Consider the following 20,583-nt stretch of genomic DNA (forward strand, 5'->3'; position numbering starts at 1 on the left):
ATCTCATGGGGCCCCCTACTGACCCCGGGCCCTCGGGCAGCGCCCAAGTTTCCAAACGGTCAGTCCGCCCCTGGACCGGGGTGTTACTGCGATCTGTGATCAGCTATGTCCAAAGTACACAGCAGTCACAGAGTGTGTCCGATGTGTGTCTCAGGGGGTCCGTTCTGGGAGGATGTCTATAGATGGCCTCCCACAACAAGAGAACCGCACTGTAGCCATCTTTCAGCTATAGAGCAGTATTAAAATGGTTAAACAGCATCCAGACTGCATGCACATTGTTTGCCATGTATTCCATTGGCCCTACTTCACACCAGTGCGGTCAGTTCCAGTGCTTTCAGGAAAAGTACAACCTGTTGCAGTTTTTTTATCCAGAATGTATCTAAATAAGTGTAAATACATTGAAATGCACACTATCCTAATGAAAAGAATTTTTTTACAAGGGTCAAAATAAAGATTGAAAAAAAAAAAACAAAAAACAAAAAAAAAAACGCACTGGAATGCATCAATAACCTAAAAATACATGTACAAATATGAAAAAAAATGCCTCCAGAACACAGACTCTATAATGTGAACAAGCCCATAGGCCTCATTCACACCAATGCAGTTTGCTTTTGATCCATTTCGCTTTGCGTTTTTACACACACGTGTTTTTTTTTTTTTTTTAAATGGAAATGTTTTTGTTGCTGGGCAGAATAAAAACTCATAACGCAACAAAAACGCACATGCATTTCAGCAGCATCTCCATTGTCACAGCGCTGAGCAAACTGTTGGCGCTATATAAATCCTGTATAATAATAATTGTAACAAAAGAACTGCTTTCCAAAAACGCAGGGGCTGAAAAACACATAGATGTGAACGTGTCCCATAGCAAACCATATTAAATGAGCTGTAGTGCATTTCTGCAAAAAAGCAATAAAAAAAAGGATTGGTGTGAACCAGGCCTGAATGCAGAGAATTTCCAAACGTGTCATACTCCATTAATAGCTTCCACAGAAAAGAATGTTGTTGCTCAGCATTATGATGCACTAAACAATATCCCAATTAGGCACCACCTCTGCTGGCTACGTGACGAATACGTCCGTTGTTTTTACTATGCCTTTCCAGCATCGTCCTGATCACGTCACGGCCCTTCGGGGTGCATTATGGGACATCCCCCGTTTGCCACTTTAAGAATCCCTCGCTCATCACAGGCAACTTCAGCCTGACGTCACGGCTGAGGGAAGAGTCGTTATCTTATGATTGTCACCATTCTCTTCACGCCCACTAACCGGAGCATAGGCGAGGTAACAGCACAAACTTCATTGTGATTGGCTAGGGCCGTTTCTTGCTATTTTTCTTATTGGCGGATGCGCAAAGACCGTTGTAGCACCGCCCTCCACATGGTGCCAGAATCCCTTTCTGGAGAGCGCCGGCGAGGCGTGGAGTCTGATGTCTGGGGACGTCACAATGAGACAATTCAGTCAGGAACATTCGAACGTAATCGGAGATGGCGCCGTGTAGGCTGACTAAGCTCCGCCCAGTGTGTTCTCCCGTGTTCCATGTCCTAGCTCCATGGCCTGGAGTGCTCCCAGCTTCCTGTGGTTGGCCTAGTCGTCTGTCCATCACGCAGTAGATACACGGAAGCGTGGCGCCGGTGCGGTTTTCTGCCTAGCAACCGTGAAGCCGGCTTTAAAGCGGTAATTTCGGCTCCGCTGGAGCCTTGCTCTGTGCTCGCCTGCTAAAGTTCCGTTCGAAATTCCGCGCCCCCCGGAGAGGCTGCAGCTGCCGGTTCGTAAGGTGGCTGAGTGGAGCCCGGACACAGGCACGGAGTCGTCCTTGCTGCGGCCGGACTTGGGGGAGGAGTCTGGTCCCCCTGCTGAGGTGAGGGCTCCATCTCGAAGAGGGGTGAGCGGCCTGGCCGAAGGGTTCAGCTGGCCCGTACTGCTCTTCTATCACGGGGAGACCCCGTGTTCGGCCCCCGGGCCACAAGGCTCAGCTGCTGGGCCGTGCACCTAGGTCATTGTTTAATTAATGAACGCTAAGCTATGGCTGTTCGCCTGTAGGTCGTGTGTAGAGCAGTGAACAATGGCTGCTAATAGGCGCCCTGTTATTGTGCTAGGGGCAGGCCTCCACTACTTGGACTGGTAACCTGACACACTTTGTGAAGTCTTCATTGTCCACACACTCCAAGCAGACCTTCACCTTACACTACATCCCCCCACCCCCTCTTCCTTTCTCTATTATCAATGGAACACTTTTTTTTTCTTTAATATACTTTATTTGTTTTGCAAAGCAACACTTCCACTATTCTTGCCTAGGTGAGACGTTCTCTCTGCGTGCACAGGTACTCAGAGTTCAGTGGTACATTTGCGCACACGCAAAGATTGGCAATAAGGAAGTCCAAAACCTTCCCTGTGTCTGCACACGCATGCAAACCCCCCTTACGCATGCGCTGACAGGCTGTGCCAGGACCCCAAGGCCAGGAAGAACCCTGTGGACTCATTTGTGCATGCAGTGCCAGAGCTGACTGAAGTCAGGGTCAGTTCACACTGGATGCAGTCCAATGTGGTTTTTTTTTTCTGCATCAAAAATGCATGGATAGTAGACTTTTATTATTATTATACAGGAATTATATAGCACCAACAGTTTGCTCAGCGCTTTACAATATAACAGGAGACAATACAGTTCAATACAAGAGGGATAGGAGGGCCCTGCTCCTTGGAGCTTACAATTTAAGAGGGAGGGGCTAGTGGTACAAAAGGTAGTAACTGTGGGGGATGGACTGGTAAGAGTAGAAGTTTCCATTATTAGCTGAGGGCAGGATAGGCTTCCCTGAAGATATGTTTTCAGAGATCACCTAAAAGTGAGCAGAGTAGGCGATAGTTTGATAAATTGGGGTAGAGCGTTTCAGAGGACGGGGGAAGCTCTGGAGAAGTCCTGGAGACGAGCATGGGAGGAGTAGGCGATAGTTTGATAAATTGGGGTAGAGAGTTCCAGAGGATGGGGGAAGTTCTGGAGAAGTCCTGGAGACGAGCATGGGAGGAGGAGACGACAAGGAAGCTAGATAGCAGGAGGTCGTGCGAGGAGTGGAGAGTAAGGTTTGGGTGATATCTGGAAAAAAGATTGGTGATGTAATTTGGGGCAGTTTATAAATGGCTTTTGGATTCACCCCGGTGTGGTCAGTTCCAGTGTAGAAAAACACATAGCACATGCTGCATTTTTTTCTATTTATTTCACGTACTTCTATAGCGCCGTCAATTTACGCGGTGTTTTACATATATATTGTACATTCACATCAGTCCCTAACCCTCAAGGGGTGTACAATCTAAGGTCCCTAACTTACATTCATACTTATACTAGGGCCAATTTAGACAGGAGCCAATTACCTACCATGTTTTTGGAGTGTGGGAGGAAACCGGAGTACCCGGAGGAAACCCACACAGGCCCAGGGAGAACATGCAAACTCTAAGCAGGTGGAGCTGTGTTTGGGATTCGAACCAACAACCCTTGTACTGCCAGGCAGAAGTGCTAACTATTTAGCCACTGTGCGTTTCTGCACTGAAATGTACTGGAACGTGGCAAAACACATAAAAAAATGCACCGGAATGCACATGTCCCTATTTAGGGCCGGTTCACATCACATGCAGTCCAGTGCCTCTTTTTATGCATCAAAAACGCATGGACAGTAGATTAGATGGGTTCCAACGGCCTAGTTCACACTAGTGCAGTCAGTTCCAGTGCGGGAAAAAAAGTAGAACACGCTGCATTTTTTTTTCTGTACTGAACTGTACTGCAAAACACATTAAAAAACATGCTGGGACACACCAGAAAGCACATGTCCCAATTTAGGGCTGGCTCACACCACATGCAGTCCACTGTGTTTTCTTTCTGCATCAAAAACACACAGAAGGTAGGTTATATGGTTTTCAATGGCATAGTTCACACCAGTGCAGTCAGTTCCTGTGTGTTCCAGAAAATAAAAGAACATGTTGCATTTTTTCTGCACTGGAACATACATGTCCTTATTTAAGGTGAAGAAAGCGAGGGGGGAAATGCATCAGCATGCATTAAAAAAACGCACATGCAGAAAAACATCCAGAATTCATCTGGACAGCTTTTCTATGGTGTGGCCCCTTGAATGAAGAAAAAAAGGGGGGGGGGAATGTACCAGAATGCATCAAAAACACATCTGGACTGCGTTTCTATGGTGTGAACTGGGCCTCAATGGCCATTTCACACAGTTTCTGCTTGTGTTTTTATGCATTCTGAGTGTTTTTTCCCCAAACTCAATTTAGGACGTGAACTCCAGTGCTTTTTCCATGTGTTTTTATGGGTTCAGGCTGCAAACCATAGAGTCTACTTTTGACTGCATAGGAACACACTGCACTTGTGTGAACTTAGGCCATTAAAATACATGGAAACACTGCATGTGTTTTTGATGCAGATTAAAAACACACTGGACTTCATCTGGTGGGAACCAACTCTAAATTATATCTAAAGACCATTTTAAAATGGAGTGGTAAATGGTTAAACCTCTTTTTTTTTTTTTTTTTTGTCTGTGTTACATTAACCACTTGCCTAATAAATAAATAAAGTTTCTTTGTTTCTATTATAAAATTTTTCAAACAGGTAATTTTTCTCCTTCACTGATGTGCGTTGATGAGGCAGCACTGATGGGCACTGATAGGCGGCACTGATAGGCAGCACTAAAGGGCACTGATAGGCAGTACTAATGAGGTGTCACGGATAGGCGGCACTAATATGCAGCATTGATAGGCGGCACTGATAGGTGACACTGATGATGGGTACTGATAGACGGCACTGACTAGCATCACTGCTGGGCACTGACTGGCACAACCGCTGGGCACTGACTGGCAGCACTGGTGGGTGGGCACTGCTGGGCACAGGTGGGTGGCAATGCTGGGCACAGGTGTGTGACACTGCAGAGTGGCACAGGTGGGTGCACTGCTGGGCACAGGTGGGCGGAGTTAGTGGGTGCACTGCAGAGTGGCACAGGTGGGTGCACTGCAGAGTGGCACAGGTGGGTGCACTGCAGAGTGGCACAGGTGGGTGCACTGCAGAGTGGCACAGGTGGGTGGAGCTAGTGGGCGCACTGCTGGGCACAGGTGGGCGGAACTTGCGGGTGGCACTGCTGGGCACTGATCATCAGGGCACTGATCATCAATCGGTGCCGATCCCCGCTCTGACAACTGCCGGTTCTCGGCAGTACTTTCCTCACGATCTGACAGCGTGAGGAAAGTGCAGCCGAGAACCGGCACTTGCATTTCCCTCTGATCAGCGTGTCATTGGACACCGCTGATCACGTGGTAAAAGGCCACTGTGATTGGCCTTTTACCACATCACGTGATCAGCTGTGTCCGTAGGACACAGCGATCACGGAGATCGCCGGGTGCGCGCCCCCTGTGGCGCGCAGGAGAGCGCGTTCTGGGAGGACGTCATATGACGTCCACTCAGAACTGGCCGGCCGCAGTGCAGCCGTCATTCGGCTATCTGCGGTCGGCAACTAGTTAAGGACTGTTTTCTTTACTTCCTGTGCCATATACGCAACAAGAAGTCAGGACAGCATTTTGATGGGCATCATTGGAGAGAATTTGCTATTCTTGCCAGCTGAGAAACTAGCCCCAGCACACCGTATGTGTGAACAGGTGAAAGGTGATTGTACAGTCAGATTTTATCATGTACTGCCATCTCTGGTTGTCCTCACTGAAAGATTTTTACATTTTTAACAATATTGAATTCCTCTCACTTTCCCTAATGGTCACCAGCATAAACTAAGTGTCAAAATCTACCTAATGGGGACACAAAAATAACAAAATGGACAGAGGGTCTTAACCCTTCCATAAAAAAACATATCAAAAACTAAAAAATGTTTTGCTTACAGATACAATTAGCTTTTTTTGCATACAGTTAGCTTCCTAAATGGATTATTTTACTTGAATGAAACTGTTCAGTGGGTCTAGTTTTGCCTATACATTTTTCCTGCTCTGTCAGGTAAGTGAATAAGTACCTAGATGTTTATAAGCTGATGATAGAAAATCAAGTGTTTTCATTTTGGGCGGAGTGGTATTTTTGGCTGTGTTCCACGGGGGGGGGGGGGGGGGGGGGGGATTTTTCCTCACTTTCTGACCCCTTGGGAAGATTTCCACTTACCTCACGTTTGGGTGACAACGGTAACATTTTGAATTTCACATCACTTTTTGTCTCAGTAGTAATATTCACTAATGCAAATAGACTGACTCTTTCCAGCAGGGATTCAGACAGCAAAAAGAAAAGGGTGCTCACCTACTATATTCAAAATTTAAAAAAAATTTTTTGTACATACACTTTAGGATATGCATGCACTAGTACTGGCCTTAGTTTACATTAAAACAAAAATGAGTTATGATTGTTCTTAGACTTGGCTATACATACACTGTAGGTACAGTAGTATTACCTCTGGCAATAGTAAGTAATCCACTATCCAACAACAACAAAAAATTATATCTATCTAGTAAACATGAAGGTAATGGTCCTCAATGGTATTTGAAAAAATATAAATAATCCAAGGATTTTTTCAGCAACATTTTAGTGGGTCAAAGTCCATCCTTATCGAGGCTAAAATTTACATTCACAATATGTATGGACCTTTAGGTCCTGTCATTGTAAGACATGGTTTTCTATTAGGTGTAAATGGTTTGGTAACAAGCAGACAAGAAAGTTTTGTCCCTAAAGACCAGCCTATTGGGATATAATGTTTGGTCACACAGTCCTACATGTTAGTCTAATCATAACTTATTCTGTTGCTATAAATTGTTCTATTTGACCATTAGGTAATCTTAAAATGGTTCCCTGCATTAAGCTAAATAAAAAATGTTTAGGTATCAGTATTGCCCTCTTACCCCCCCCCCCAGTTCATACTTACCTGAGTCCTCACTTGTTCCAGTGCTGTGCCCGCCTGTAGCAGCTCTATTTTCTCTCCCTGCTTTCACATGCTTTCCTGAGTCGTTGGGAGTCATTGGCCCCTACTGCTGTTGGTCAGATTCTGTGATGAGGAAGCGGAGGGCAGGGCCGCACTGTCTGTGTCTATGGATGCCAGCAGTGTGGCTCAGGATTGACCATTGCCCCAATATGAAGTGGCTTGCTATGGGGGCATTCTCAGAAGAGGAGGAGCCAGGACGCTGGTAGGGGACCCAAGAGGAGGAGGTTGAGGGCCGCTCTGTTGCAAAGAGCAGGTAAGTATACAATGTTTGCTATTTAAAGAAAAAAAATCCTTTACAAGCTGCCTTTTGATTTGATGCACACAGCCCCATCAAGTGGAGTAGTGATAGGATGAAATGGAAAGTTTCTTGGTTTAGCTGACTGAATACAGGGTATACTACTGAAATTTTTCATTCAGTATATTTTTAAAAATATATTGTCAAAAAGCTTCATATGTGGTGGTATAATCGTGTGAGAAAATTACAATCGTTTGGAGGAAAAGAAATTTAATCTCCAAACAAGGAAAGGTTTCTTCACAGTAAGAGCTGAAAATGTGGAATACACTACCTTAGGAGTTGGTTCTGGCCAGCTCAGTGGATTGCTTTAAAAAAAGGCCTGGATTCTTTCCTAGATACACAGAATATAACTGGTTATTATTTATAGGTAAAGTTGATCCAGGGAATATCCAATTGCCTCTCGGTGGAATTTTGTCCCCTGCAGGAGCAAATTGGATCATGCTTTGCTGTTTTTTTGCCTTCCTCTGGATCAACTGTGGGTGTAGGATTATAACTTTTTTTTTTTTTTTTTTCGTTATGGTTGAACTGGATGGACTTTTGTCTTTTTCAGCCATAGTCAGAAAAATTGTGGCTAGTTTAAGTAGTTATGGGATACAGATAACAAATTATTAGGAGCAAAAAAAACCTTTTTTTTTCTAAAGAGCAGGACACTTCTGGACTAATGTCCATTTTTCTTTTTTTTTTTTTTTTTTTTTTTTTTGTGAGCAGAGAGATAAGCCCATCACCATGATTAAGTCTATTGGGTGTTTGTGAACTGTATAAAATGGTTGCAATGCACATTAAAGCAGAACTATAGGCAAAACCTTTTTTTCATTTTGGATATAGTAAGGGAGGGTTACAACCCCTGTCAGTTTATTTTTTTGCCATCTGTGTCCCATTGGGGAGATTTACCTTACTTACAGTCCCATTGCCAACACAGGAAATTCCTTCAAATTAGGGGGATTCCTTGGGGACCCTTAGGTCACTAGAACTAGTGTCTCTATTGGAGGATCTCTTCTATTATTTTCTGGGGACAACCCAAAATTTGTGATTTTTTTTTTTTTTTTTTTTTTTTTTACTTTCAATGACAGTGGTAAACAGGACAACTAGAGAGGGTGAATCTCTAACGGACACAGACAACAATAAATATGGACAGGTATTATAATCCATCTCCACTGTCCAAAACTTAAAAAAAAATGTTTTGCCTTTTAGTTATACTTTGATGGGTGGAAGAAAAGAAAATCGCTCGAGTTCCCCCCCCCCCCCCCCTAATCACCACAGTCAGAGTTGATGGAATGCTGCCCGCAGCACTATTTTGTTCTGCTGGTTAGGAGCCTTTTCAGCCTGCAGAATACGATTACTGCTAGCGGATATAGCCAGTAATTGCATGTAAAACAAAATCCATCACGCTGGTTGTGCCCAAGTCGACCGATGGAACAACTTGGGTACAATCAGCCTGACTATAGATGAATCAAATCTTGGCCAGTTCCTGCTGAACCATCTGAATTTCAATCCATGTTTAGATTAGAACTCTGTACAGAAGGCAAGTATCCCAGGGAACAGATATAAACACCCTGGTGTAATTTCCTAGTAGTTGCATGGCTGGATAGTTTTTTGTTGTCCCGCCGCCCTCCCCCTCCCCACCGCAAACAGAAATTCACCTTTCATAAAGTAATGTGTTTTTTTTTTTTTTTCTGATTATGCTGTTCTGTAATTATTTTTATAGCAGACTATCCTGGGTGTGTTATTTGTTGTAATTCAAGGGCCTGGAGTCACACCCTTTGTTGCAGGCTCTGATCTTCAGAACGAGGTCCTATGAATAATGTGTAACTTGACCTGTTTGTTACTAGTTGAGAGGTACCCTCAGACTTTTTTTCTCTTGTTTTCTCTAAGAGCTCTGGAGTGCCTTAGAACTGACACTGGTTCTCTATGTATGATCGTAATCTTTTTAGATTATCTAATTTAACAAAATGTGTTATTCGGGTTGCAGGTACCCTAAATAGTTGCATATTATCGTGCAATTACTTTTCTTGGATAGTGTACATAAGAGTTAAACCCATTGTCATGGTTTTTATTGCTGTGTTTTTCTGCTGTGGAAATTCACCATCCTTGTCAAATTGGGGGAGAATCCAAAAATTTTGAATTGTCACCAATCTAAGAGGTGAGGGAAAATCCTCAAGTGGACGTACCTGCTTCATTATAACAATGTCCAAGGAGTGGTTCTAAAGTCTGGACATTTTTTACTTCCCTGCGCATTAAAGGGTTAGTTCACCTTTACTAAAAAAACTACCATCACAGGAGTGAGTCTTCAAACGCTGTACGCAGAGCTGTTTCATCAGGGGAGAGAGCGCATGTGAAGGGGTTTGAATCAGAGAAAAGCGCACACCCGTGAAGGTGAACAGTAACACTGGGCTTTACTTAACATCCTGGGAGTTTTCAATCAGGCTTCATGAGGTACAGAAATGGCCTACACCTATAGCAAGGGCATTGTTTAAGTTTAGTCAGAGCTGCACAGTTTGTTTTTATCCATAAACAACCCTCTAGACCAGGTTCAATTACATACGATGTCTGTGTGGTGCAATTTGAGCCATACTTTTTGTATGGCTCAAATTGCATCACATTCACACCAAAAAGGTGCAGTTCCCTCACTTTTTTTATTTTTTTATTTTCTTCCTGCACCGGAATCACAATGCTTTTGTGGTTTCACCCATGCGGTACGATTTCTGGTAATCACACTGTTTTGCAATATGTTTCAGGGTGTCATTAATTTAACATTGACACCTGCACCAGATTGCATGAACGCCATGTGATTGCAATGAGGTGCCAGAAACTCACAGGATTTATAGTGTTTCTTGCACCGCATCAGTGTGAACCAGGTTTTATGGTAAAAAATGTCAGTGTTTGTATTGCTCCCTCATACTTCGTTGAGTCCTATCTAAATCCAGCACTGTGCCCGTCTGCAGCAGCTCTCTCCTCTCTTTGCTCATGAAGGCAGAGAATGGATGGAGTGGGGCTGTTCTGAGTTGTGCTGTGTGCGTCAGTAGATGCACACAGCCTGGCTCGGGATTGTGTTGCTTGCTATGGGGGCACACACAGAAGAGGAGCCAAGAGCGCTAGCAGGGGACAAGTTAACAATAACTGCCATCCATTACAGAGACCACAATTGTTCCTTAGCAGTGGTAAAGTTTTGTAATTATAGTGATCAATCAAGAAATTTCCCTTACAGTATAGCCCTTATAACGAAAATTTCAGTTGTTTATTAATGTATCAAAATGTATGTGTAAAATAATGTCATGCTAAAGTAAGTCAAAAAAATGAAACTCCCTTACTTGAGAGTAAAGATGTACCAAGCAAGTCGAGTGCAATAATAAAAAAAAAAAAACATGCTTTAAAGGAAGAGGCTGTGATTAAACATTTTGTAGTATCAAGGTCCATCCTTCAAGGTGAGTGTTTCCACTGGGGAATGGTGACAGCTACACTGAAATAATTATTGTATGTATAAGCTACAAAGTAACCAAAGGGATCAGATAATGTTATTTCAACACAAACTGGGGACTTGTACGTATGTACTTTGTTGTTTTTTTTTTTTTTATTTAAATGTTTATAACTAGAGACAACTTTTTGTGGAGAGAGCTTAGAACCCAAGTAGATTGTCCTGTTTACTGTTATCAAAAGTAAACGGAAATCCCAAATTTTGGGTTGACAGAAGAAAAATAATAGAGGGGAAATCTTCCAATGGTGATATACTCTAGAATTCCTCACTTTCTGTTTTGGTTATTGGACAGGACATGAAGGGAAATCTCCCAAATGGGCCAAAAACTGACAGGTTATAACCCTCTATACAAAATGGTTTGCTTCAGTTCTACTTTAAGCCTAGGTTCATACTAATGCCGTAATCCTTGTGCGTTTCCCGCACTGCCCTTGTGATCTGCAGCGAGTGTCAGTACAAAGTTAAACACCCCAAATGCAAGTCATAAACGCAATGCGTTTGCCTGCAGCAGATCGCATGGTAGAAAAAGACCATGCAATACAAGTGCGGTATGGCTCCAAAAAACGTGCATGCACGTCTTTGGCACAATGCATACGTTGTGATTTGAGCCCATTCAAAATGCATGGGCTCAAATCGCACCGTACTTAATTCTATATAAATTGCATAGAAATGTGGTGCAGTTCCTGTGCAATTTCACATGCAGTGTACAGTGAACTGAGGCTTAGTTTACCACAGGTTTGGTTTCATGAGCCGTGTATTATACACTTTTGCATTACGACATGAATTTATCAGTTTTGGATGCATATTCACCATGCACTATTAATTTAATGTAGTTATTTTAATTTATATTTTCATGTTTATTTAGAAGCATATTTTGTTCGATTTGAGTTATGTTTGGTAAATATTCACTATGAACTAAGGGAGTCTCAATTTTTCATTTGATTCAGCATGGTATGTTATTTTGCACATATACATTCTGATTATTTATATAATTGAGGTGCTAGCAGCTTAATTTTATCTAAGTAGAATTACTGCAAAGTAACGCATTTAAGTTTTTATTACACTTGTGTTGCCCTTTTCAGAAGGCTTTTCACAGGCAGTAAGGAGATTGTTTTAACCCCTTAAACCCTGCACCAGCGTGCCACCACTGGGTGCATTGCATGTGGTAGTGAGGAGCCCCCCCCCCCCCCCCTTTTTTTTTTTTTTTTTTTCTTTTCTTTTTTGTTTTGAATGGGTTGTGTTTAGCGGGTGGTACTGCCTGCTGAACATGGCTGCGGGAATAATTTTTGCATCAGTGCAATTCTTGTGACTTCAGCATATGTACATCTCCCCCACCACCTTTGTATGTTAAGGGGAGCAGGTGGGGGTGGTTAAAAATGCAGCTGAACTGCGTGTTTTTTCCACCCCCAGACCAAAAGTGTGAACAAGACCTGAGAAAATCTACTAAATTGCATCATCTACATGTGAACGTTTGGTAGAATATAGTATTTGGTGTAAAGTTGATTGCTTATTACTGTGGGTGCTGTCCATCTCTTTGCTCTGTATCATATATACATTATTTCCCTTCTATTCCTGCTATGGTGGCAGTTTTTAAATTTTGGATTTACCCTTACTTTCATTTCCTGTGACAATCGTGATCAGCACAGTTGGAGAGAGTGAATCTCCCTAACAGGGACACAGACGGCAATAAAAACAAGACAATGGTTCTAACTGCTCATCTCTTTATCCAAATCTAAAAAAAAAGTTTTTGCCTTTAGTTTTCCTTTAAGAAGGTGCCTTAAACTTCTAAGGTATTGTTGCCTAAAAAGCAAGCATGTACAACCTTAAACAACAGTTTCTGTTTTATTTGCATTCAGCTTGATTCAACCAATGAAGTTTCATTCATGGTTTCTCATTTAAGTTTGAGTTATGTATAGTTCCTCTTTAACTGGCATTGAAGATGTTAAATGGTGTTTGTCACTGCCGGATACTCTCAAAATGGCTGCAGTCTGTGACGTCTGTCAGAAGGGTTAATGTGCTTACTGTACAGCTAGGTGGCTTCTGCACAAATAGTCACAGAGGATGTTCCCTGGCAGCTGAGAGGCAGACTGGGAAAGAAAACAGTGCTTCCTGTAAAATCTAGCTCAGCATGGCCTCTTGTTTCATACAAAGAATGGGAAGCTCCTACTTTTAAATCTTGGAGACCCAGGATTTGTAAAATGTTGAATATTCTTTAAATACCCTTCAGCCTCTTTTATAAAATAACAAAACAAAATTGAGTTCCTTTTATAAATGAGGCATACCATTTTGTATTGGTATACTATTTGTGTCTACTTTTCAAAGCGATTTAAAAAATATATACAGTGTGTGTGTCTATATATTATACTATTTTTTTGTATCTTTATTGATTTCATAGATTAGAGTTTGGGGTGTTTTTAGTGGTCATCAGAATTTTTTTCTTTTACCAAACATAGTAATTCAGTATGTTTTTGTTTTAAATATAGTAGCTTATAGTATCTGTATATTTTATTTAGAAGATTTTCAGATGTTGATGCCAATTCACCAAACTAGAACAACTTGGTTATTTGCCATAAAAATTGGTATTTTCATCCAAGTGACTATTGTTTTGAGCCCTCCTTGAAAATTAATCATTATGACATCTGTGTTTGTTGAAGTGAGGCTTCGGTATATACAGTTGTCATAAAACAGTCAATCCCAGTTTCTTTGACTGTTCAGGCCCATTCACCCTAGTCAGGTCCTGTGCATTGTGGTATGTTTAAAGTAGAATAACTTCCCAGAAATTATGCCATAGCACTTTAAGTTTATTTAAACTGCAGAACATAATTTAAATGTATTGCAGCTTACCTTTACTTAGATGTGATAGCTGATTATCCTGCCATGAACACACTTCCTGTTCTAACGGTCATATAATTCTGACAGCATTACCTAAGCCTCCTGTGCATAGTCCCCTCAGATTTAGTCTCTGCAACAGGTGCCGATCCCCCAAAGGAAAACGTTCTAGTCCATGCATACAATACTATACCTTGCCTGGACCACACACTGTTGAAAGTCAATCATTGTCCCATGGAACATGAGACAATGGCTGACTTTCAGCAGTGTGTGGCCGAAGCGTGGTATAGCATGACCTGTCTTAATTGGTCACAAATTGACTACATTGTTGATGTAGCCCCTCTTATATTGTTTTAATAATTAAGGAGATTCACATGCTGTAACAGAACAACTAAAGTTTTAGGTTGTGAGGAGAGGAACACCAGCTATGATGGTTGCAGGGCTGTGCACTTATTTGTTTGGTAACTTTGTACCAACTGACTCCTTTTTTCTAAATATGACAGATCAGAGGATGGGGACATTTAATGATACCAGTGTTAATTACAGGATTGCTTTTCCACTTGTCCCTAGTTCAGGGTTCTCAAGCATTTCCTCATTTGCCATTAAAACTAGGTACTCTGAATGCTTTGGTAAGCCTTCAGCTTGTAGCTCACCAGCCTGCCAACTAATGAGAGCAAGACTTCAGTACAAACAAATGGAACATTACACATTCAGGTGGTTCAAGTGGTTGTAAAGGCTCAAGGTTTTTTACCTTTGTGCATTCTATGCATGAAGGTGAAAAAACCTTTTCTGGGCAGCATCTCCCTTAGCCCCCCCCCCCCAATACTCACCTAAGTCCCCTCTCAATCCAGCAGCTATCGCAGGACTCCCTCTCCTCATTGGCTGGGACAGCAGCGGAAGCCATTGGCTCCCGCTGCTGTCATTCACAGCCAGTGAGCCAATGAGAAGGGGCGGGGCCTAGCTATGGCTCTGTGTGAATGCGCACACGGAGCAGCGGCTTGGGAACGTGCCTGCTCAGGTGCCCCCATAGCAAGTTGCTTGCTATGGGAGCACCCAATAGGAGGGAGAAGCCAGGAGCAGCGACGGGGGACCCAAGAGGAGAAGGATCGGGGCTGCTCTGTGCAAAACCACTGCACAGAGCAGGTAAGTATAACATTTTTTTTGTTTTTTTTAATTTAAGCCTTTAGTATCACTGTAGCCTCCCTGGCGGTATTCCTGAGTGTAGCTCGGGGTTAAGTTTCAGTACCAAAAGTGGTAACCCTGAGCTACACTCAGTCTTACCATGTGGCGCTGCTCCGGGATCTGTTCTTCACTTACCTTGTCCTGCACTCCCGCGATGTCCCTTCTGCAGTGTCCCCGGCAATGTCCTCCGGCAGATGCCGGCATCTGTCATCTGGGTTCCGTCCCCTGCGACGTCGGGACGTATGGGGACAGAACGGTGGGAAATTTGAAAATGACAAAAAGTGACATTCACTAAAATCACATAGTAAAACATTACTGTATCAAAGCATTTCACATACATTTTGTCCCGAGTGCTTTGTCCTGTGCCCTGCCTGCATTTTTACTGTTCTTTCTTCCTGGAAACTGAGAAATGTCCATGGCGTCCAAAAAGCGTCCCTTTTGGTCAAAAGCGGTTTTAGACCAGCTAGAGAACAGCGATAGTAAATTAGAACCACTTGCAGAATTGAGTGATGATTCGCGGGGAAGTTCGTCATCAGACACTAAAAACGATTTTGCGACAGTGATGTGCGAACTTGGCGCTATATTTCAAATTTCAGTATTTTGGTTTGATTATATTATTGAATTAAATTTATTATAATTTTTTATGATTATTAAATTATAATTTATGATTTCATGTTTCAAATTGTAACATACCCGCGATGTTTACTAGACTCTTGTTCGGACAGATTTCAGTGAGTTATTCCTAAAAATTACAATAAAAAAAATACATATTTCATCCAAAAAAGTACCGCTTTGAGCACAGAAATATGGACATATTCAGACCGCTAGGGAGGTTAACCAAGTGGGTTGTTTGCTGGAATTTTCTGTAGCATGGCCACAACTATAACTGCTGGTTAGTTCAACCATATATGAGGTAAATACCGTATAAAAAAGGAGATAAATCCATTAAAGTCAGTTCACTAAAGAACACACACATTCCTTATTTATCACCTGCCAGCTGGCTGTCTGTATTGTAGCAATGAACAAAATAACAATGAGGGGAACTCTGCACTGACCAGTAAGTTAAAATGTATACAAAGTATCCATGTGGAAATGTTCTGCCCTGAGCTCAGGAATGAAAATAAATTGTAACATTTCACCAGAGGGAGATCATTCTGTGAATGAAAGCATGCTAGAATGTTTTCAGTTTCAGGATATTTCTGTGCATTTATTGAAAGAACTATCTTCCTCTGGTGCAGTGTTGGCATATAAAAAAAAAAAACTGCGAAAAACCAATGCCAAAAATAATGCTAAATATTGCAAAGCATAGATCTTTAACACATTTCATTAATAAAACATGCTGTTTCTTGTGAATTGGCTACTTTTGAGATAAATACTGCATTGGTTATTTTAACTAAAAAAATGTGTGTTATTTATCTTTTTAGTGAATTGACCCCATAGTGCTCTAAATGTGAATACCATTTAGTACAGCGTTCAGTCTCTTCTAGCATGTCTGCCTGCTGTAGACTTTTGCAGGCCATACATGGATCGAATGCCAAACAAATTTTCTTTAGATAATCATAAATTTTGTGTGTTTTGTAATCCGATGGTGCCACCATTGATTTCGAAATTCAACCAAACAAGCCTTCTCATGTTACTACAGAAAAGAATTTTCATGACCAAGAATTTTCTTTTCTTTCCAGGTCACAGATTTATATTTCTCGCACTATTCTCCCATCATTAATTCGAAGTTTGTTTTAAAATAAAATTTCAACTTGCCCATTCGATGGTCACACAAAAATCGTCCATTTCTGTGACCCACTAATGATGCGAAATTCAAACGAAAATTCTTAGAATTTTATTTAAAAATTCTTTTCTATCAGAATTTGACCCATGTATGGCTGGCTTTAGACAGGCGAAGGTATCAGGACTAGATGCTACACCTGTGCTTCATTGGTGTATGCTGGGATTTCACATGCAGTGGCTACATGCCCCTTGTGCAAGGGGCCCTTACAATAATTCACCAACTAATGAAACTAGGATCAGCGCAGCCCTGAAGCTATTAGTTTTATAAATAAATTGCTTAAGCTAGCTTCTATATTTTTGTCTCTGTAAGTTACTAATAATGGAGACAAATAGTACCTTTAGTTCAAATGCAGACAGTCCACTGTTTTAGTCCTCTTGGGGAAACCCAAAATCCTCGGTATGGGAATCACTGGTTAATTCCCACTAACATATCACAAGTTAATTCCCTTACATATACCCTGTAGAAGACCGTAAGTCAACACTACACACTGCTCTTTTCAGTAGATGTCTTCCCCTGAGGTTCACTGGAAAAACAAAACTTTTGGGAGTGTCAATCTCCTGCTTCTTTTGCAGCTTCCCCAGTTTCTCTTGCTGACCTTCACATCATTACAGGCTATAGTAGTGATGTTAAGGTCAGCAGGTGCAACCATTGATAGCTGTGGGCGATGAAGGTCATCGACACTCCCAGAAGTCGTTATTTTTTTTTTTTTTTTATTATTATTATTCCTTTTGAGGAATTTAAAGGGAGATTTCTACTGAACCAAGTGGTGCTCAGTGGTGTGAGCAGCAGGAAAGATGAGTATTTACATTCTTCTTTACAGTGTAATTGTTAGTGAAAGATTTAAATTTAATAACAAGGTTGCTTTTAATACAAGAATCCATAGAGTTGTGCAACTGCAGTACCTATCCAAATGACCTTGGCTTTTGTTCAATAAACAGTTGAGCTTAAAGAGACTGTATAGTGTTTGTAGGGGTTTTGTAACAGTTTAATACATATATATGTAGATATAGATTTATGCATTGGTGGTTTTTTTTTATACTTTATCTATGGGGCAGCTATTTTTGGATATTACATGTAGGTAAGGTATGCCTTATTCTGATGACACAAAGGTGTGTAATATAGTTATTATTCATTGAGATGTTTGTAATATGAAACATTTAGCATTGCTGAAGGATTGGTCAAAGCACTGAAAACTACAGCTTAATGTTTCCACATGCAAAATAAGCACTTGGGGGCAAAAAGAATCCTCGAGTACAGTATTGGGGGTACAGTGTGGTCGATGGCTACAGAAGAGAACTGTTTTGAGAGTACTCATTTAGATGATTGCAAAATGAGCAGTGTGGCCAAGCAGTGGGAAAAGCAAATAGAATTCTGGAGTGCATCACTAGATGGATCATTAGCAAAAGGAAGCAGGATCTAATCCCCCTATACAGATCTTTAGTTAGACCTCATTTAGAACACTGTGTCCCATTTTGGAGACTTCACTTAAAGTGTAATTAAAGGCAAACATTTCTTTTTCCCCCAGCTATTATATAAAAGCAGCACAGTGGTAAAAAAAAGTTCTGCCTATAGTTTTACTTTACTAAAAAGATAATAGAATGAATCCAGAACTTGATATTTATGGCCTCCATGCAAATAGGGACATGCACTGTGGTAATGCACAATTGTTAATTGTTCTCTCCCCCCCCCCCCCCCCCCCCCCCAAGTACATTAAAGGTGTGAATAAGTTTCAGGAGGGCAGTATAGTTTTTTTTTTTTCCAACATATTGAATATGTAACTTTTTTTGATACATTCTTTTATGAAAAAAGCAAGTAGGGATAACATGGCAAAGTACAAAATCTGTACATGTATGTATGGCAGGAGGGTTTCTTCAGTTGGGTAATGCACACTGGGAAAACTCCTCTTTGGCCAGGCTGTGAATAGGAAACAGAATACAGTTCTAAAGTCAGAAAACTCCTATTTACCAAAGTGCTGCTTTTATATAATAGCTGAAAAAAAATCACAAGTGCTAGGTACCCTGTGTGCTTGAAGTAGAATAAGCAAAACTTTTTTTTATCATTTTTGGATAGAGTAAGGGAGGGTTATAACTCCTCCCAGTTTTTGCCATCTGTATCCTATATGGGAGATTTCCCTTCACTTCCTGTCCCATAGTCAAACAGGAAGTGAGAGGAAATCCCTACAAATTAGGGGAATTCCTTGGGGACCCCAGATCACTAAAAATAGTGTCCCTGAAGGAAGATTTCCTCTCCATTACTTTTCTGGGGTCAAGCCAAATTTTGGGATTTTCTTTAACTTTCAATGATGGTAAACGGGACAAATAAGGAGGGGAAATCTCCCTAATGGGAGTACAGACAGCAATAAAAACAGGACAGCTGTTCCAATCCATCCCCACTCTATCCAAAAAAAAAAAAAAAAAGTTTTGCCTGTTAAGTTATACCATAAAAAAACGAGCTCAGGAATATATAAATATCCTCCTCTTGAGCTCCCTTAACCACTTGCCCTCCAGAGGATTTACCCCTTTCCTGACCAGGCCATTTTTTGCGATACGGCGCTGTTACTTTAACTCACAATTGCGCGATTCTGCAACGCTGCACCCAAATGACCGGGGTGTCGGTGAAAGCCTCGAGTCCTGTTCTTTCTGAGAGAACAAAAAGTGTGTTAAAAATATATAAATAAATCCCTAGATCAAGGTTTGATCTAGGTCAGTGCCAGGGTTAGTGTTTGGGTCAAGGTTGGTGTCAAAGGTCATGGTCAGTATTTTAAATTTTTTTTTTAATGTTTAAATTTTATCAGTGTCAGTGGCAGGATTTAAAAAAAAAAAAGCGCAAAATGTGCACTATTGATTCTAGGCTGTACTACGGGTACAAACAACAACTAACATACACACACGTGGTATTGCTGCGATCGTCAGGAGCAGGAGAAATTATTTTGGGTTGCTCTCTGGTGGTTGGTTATGGTAGTTTTTCCTTTTGATGATGATGAAAAAAATCTGGAGATGTCCATTACCATTTACCACCAAATAAAAGCCCAGTTTGTCCTAACAAAAAAAATACAAGGTATAATCCACCTGCATGCACAAAGTAGTTGGGATGATATGTATTAATTTTGCTAACACATCTCAAAGTTGCAAAATTATGCTTAGGCTTTAAGATTTGTTTTACCCTTAGGTGTGAAGGGGTTAAAATAACAAACATGTCTATACTTACCTGCTGTGTGCAGTGGTTTTGCACAGAGCTGCCTAGATCCTCCTCTTCTCAGGTCCCCTGCTGCTGGCTCTCCCTCCTGTCGGGTGCCCCCACAGCAAGCAACTTGCTATGGTGGCACCCGAGCATGCACACTCCCCAGCCGCTGCGCCGTGTGTCCATTCACACAAGGAGCTGCAACTCGGCCCCATTCCCTCTCTTCTCTTTTGGCTCACTGGCTGTGATTGAAAACAGCGGGAACTAATGAGGAGAGGGAGTCCCGGGACAGCTGAGACTCTAGTTCACATCACTGGATCAAGAGGGGGCTTACATGAGTATTGGGAGGGTCTGCTGCACAGTGAAGGTTTTCTACCGTCATGCATAGAATGCATGACGGTAAAAAACTTGGGCCTTTACAACCACTTTAAATGGGACATTGTTGAAGCGGTACAGGTACATCTCAATCAAATCTTTGGTCTGTTGATGAGCAAGCACAGGCAGTCCAGGGTACATTTTTACTGGTTGGGCTGTAAACCGCATGACAGGCTGCATCCATCACAGGAGGTAAAGAACTGAAGAAGGGGGTGGCATAGTTTACTGTATCGAGGTGGCAAGGCAGCAGCTTGTTTAAAGTGAAATTTGCCCTTAACTGGAATTTGTAAAGGTGTGGTTTTTTTTTTTTTCCAAAGGCCTCTACAAAACTGCCTGAAGCTTGCTTAAATGCCTTACAAATGCTTGCTGCAAAGGCAAAAACATTTTGCTTATACAAATTAGCAAAGCTTGGGTGAATAAGACTTTTAGCGCTGGTTTACACCAATAAACAATTGTTAACTATATGCCTTGTTCACACTACACATGTGCAGTGTGTAAAAATGCAGTAC

At 41.6% G+C, this 20,583-nt stretch overlaps 1 protein-coding gene across 1 annotated transcript in view; it reads left to right on the forward strand.

Annotated features, from left to right (window-relative positions):
* The first annotated feature begins 1,629 nt into the window (after positions 1–1,629).
* Positions 1,630–20,583, forward strand: part of GATAD2A (GATA zinc finger domain containing 2A) — a 112,357-nt gene continuing 93,403 nt past the window's right edge. Inside the window, exon 1 of the mRNA XM_089670832.1 lies at positions 1,630–1,860. The gene's annotated coding sequence lies outside the window, so the exon portion shown is untranslated. The remainder of the gene's footprint in view (positions 1,861–20,583) is intronic.

This window comes from Staurois parvus, unplaced genomic scaffold (genome assembly GCF_062004578.1).
Source record: "Staurois parvus isolate SC_StPar_1 unplaced genomic scaffold, SC_StPar_1.0 ptg000096l, whole genome shotgun sequence".
In the NCBI taxonomy this organism is placed as follows: domain Eukaryota; kingdom Metazoa; phylum Chordata; class Amphibia; order Anura; family Ranidae; genus Staurois; species Staurois parvus.